Here is a 3,324-nt window from a genome sequence, read left to right on the forward strand (position 1 = left end):
AAAGCCCCCCTTTTAACTTTAACATTGTATCAAAAAACTCGGCTAACAGTGATAGCTATAGTTTTGACACGGATGGGTAAATTTATGTAAGGGGATATTTTAGCCAGTGAAAATCACGGTTAATGCCATTATAGGGGGTTTTTTGATAAAATATTAAAACTAAAGGGGTTTTTTTATAACTCCAAGTTAAAGGGAGCTTCTTCATATTTTGAGAGTTTTGAGAACTGTGTGCTGTGCTCACAAAGTCCGCACGCGGGTATGCATTTTTTTTTTTTGAGGGCGTCCAGTTGAGATGTGCAGGTGAAGCATCTTCTAGGCAGGATTTTGCCGTACAGGATGGGGTGGAGGACCTTAGGGGCTGTTTGTTTCACGAGTGGGCAAGAATAGGATTAGGAATCCGGTTTTTTATGGATTCCTACTTATTCCATAAGGCACTGTTTGGCAACGGGATAAATGAAGGGTTAAGAGGGTTTAACCCTCCATTAACCTGCCAAACACCAAAAAACCCCTAAGAGTTAGTTAACCCTCACGTGACCCCAAAAACCCATTTAACCCGTGATTCCAAGGGTTAACAATTCCTCTCAGATAGGCGGAACAAGGCTTAACCCTCCTTCTCACACAAGGGTAGGCGATGGAAATCTGATGTTGGCAATGGAAATTAGGTAGGCGGTGGAATTTCGCAATTTGGCAGCGAAAATTAGGGAAGCACGCGATCTTTTTCAGGTATACGATTTGATTCGAATCAAGGCAGTTCTTCCCCAAAATCAATTCCCTCTACTTCTTTCCCTCCATTTTTTCCCTCTAAAATTTCTTCCCCCTTCTTGTCCCCAGCTATTAATAGGAATATTCTAGGGGAAACAAGAGAGGAATTTACAGCCGATTGGGATCTCAAGTGACAGGAGGCAAAAATCCAGAGAGGTATGTTGATTTTGCAATATCGAATTGATTTCCAAATATTTACCATACAAGCGATTATGTTCATATGAGACTAGTTTGTTGATTGTTGTTTTCTGCTCTTATTAAAAGCTTACTGAAGGTTGAAATTTAGTTCGATCTCAAAATTTTAGTATTTTAGTTGCATAGTCTGACCTCTTCTTCTTTGAAATTGATCTCCTTGGTTCTCCTCTTTGCTTGATAGATTTATGAAATATTTCAGATGGTTAATGGTATGTAATGGTTTAATTTGTCTGAAAGTTAGAGAATGTTTATGCTCTGTAATTGTTCTTTTATAAAGGGTTATATATTCAGTTCCTGGCTAAATAATCAGTTTCCTGGCTACATAGCATCATTACTAAGCATATATTCAATTTCCTGGCTAAATATTACATATCATTTCAGATGCATATATTCAGTTTCCTGGCTGCCAACATTTTGATGCTAAGATGTGATGTGATCAATTTTAGATTGATTGTTTTAAACTCTAAAAAATGTGAATGGCTTATAATGTGGAGGTAACACATCTAAGGCATCAGTCTTGCTTCACCTGATGAATGAATATTGTCATGTTGTTAATTTCAATTTTTTTGTGCCAAAAACAATTTGATTCCAAGTACACAATCTCAGTTTTACTACATTGTTTATGCTTGCTGCTTGAGCTTTCTCTCAGTTTTGTTTTTTGCATCTGGGAATGGGTCTAAATATGTAACATTCTACTCAATTTCATTTGTTGAATATGTGCCATATGTGTCTTACATGTCAGTTTCATTAACTGTAAACTCTAAGAAATGTGAATGGTTTATAATCAAAACTAAGTCATTAAATTGTCATTTGCAAGGCATCATTCTTGCTTCACCTGATGAATGAATATTGTCATGTTGTTAATTTCAATTTTTTTGTGCCAAAAACAATTTGATTCCAAGTACACAATCTCAGTTTTGTGTCAGACATCAGAAGCACCATGTAACACATACACACCATTACATCATATGCAGTAAGACATTGTTTACTATCCATTGCCAAATATGTGACATTCTGTAGTTAATCCTCTAGTCCTGATTGCTGGATAGTCCTGATTGCCCTCAGTTTTGATTCAGACAACATAAGTTGTCTGCAGAACATGTTAAACTACATTGTTTATGCTTGATGCTTGAGCTTTCTCTCAGTTTTGTTTTTTACATCTGGGAATGGGTCTAAATATGTGACATTCTACTCAATTTCATTTGTTGAATATGTGTCATATGTGTCTTACATGTCAGTTTCATTAACTGTAAACTCTAAGAAATGTGAATGGTTTATAATCCAAACTAACCAGTCTTGTTTATGCTTGCTACAATATCAATTTTTTTGTGCAAAAAACAAAAAATGATTCCAGGAAACTGAATCTCAGTTTTGTGTCAGACATCATAAGTTATTTTTATGTTTACATTTGATATGATCTTTTATGATTTGTTGTTTTAAGACCCAATAACACATACACATGATGTCTGGTTTATGGTTAGATTGTACGCATACCCAGTAACACATACCCAGTAACACATACACAATTATAATGTACAAAACTGACACAAATGTAAGCAAGACCTCGTACATTTGATATGATATGTTTATCCGTTACTTTAAACTGACACAACTTCTAATTACTTTTATGCTTACATTTGATATGATCATTTGATATGATTTATTGTTTTAAGACCCAGTAACACATACACATTTGATGTCTGACATCCTAATGTACAAAACTGACACAATTATAAGAAAGACATCATAGTTTTTGAAGTTTGATATGATCTTTTTATGCTTACTTTTGATATGTCTTTGTATTTCCAACACAATAGTTTACATAGCATTGTTCAATTGATTAATTTCTTTTAAAATTCTCATTATGATCTAGAATGGCTAAGAAGAACTTCATATCACAATCTCAACCCGAAGGTGGGCAGTCAAGACCTCGTGCCAGGAACTGGACTATAGAGGAAGATAATTGTTTGATGGGAATATTAAAGGAAATGGTCCTTAAAGGAAAGAACAATGGAGGTCATTTCACTACCGAGCAATGTCAAAATGTAACCGATGAGTATAAAGTTAGGACTGGACAAAAGGACAGAGGCAAACTACAAATGCAAAACCGTTATAAAATTTTGAAAAAACAATATTCCCTTAATTACAAACTTCGAAATAAATCAGGTTGGGGTTGGGATGAAGGTAAAAATATGGTGATTGCACCTACCGCAAAAGATTAGGAGGCACTGATAAAGGTATTATTTAAATTTCTACCAGTAAAGCATTTGAATATTATATAATTAAAACTATGATATATTTATTATGAATTTTCTACCGCGGGATAATGATGAGTAGTTAAGAATTAAGAACAAACCTTTTCCTCAG

This window comes from Asparagus officinalis, chromosome 2 (genome assembly GCF_001876935.1).
Source record: "Asparagus officinalis chromosome 2, Aspof.V1, whole genome shotgun sequence".
Lineage (NCBI taxonomy): Eukaryota > Viridiplantae > Streptophyta > Magnoliopsida > Asparagales > Asparagaceae > Asparagus > Asparagus officinalis.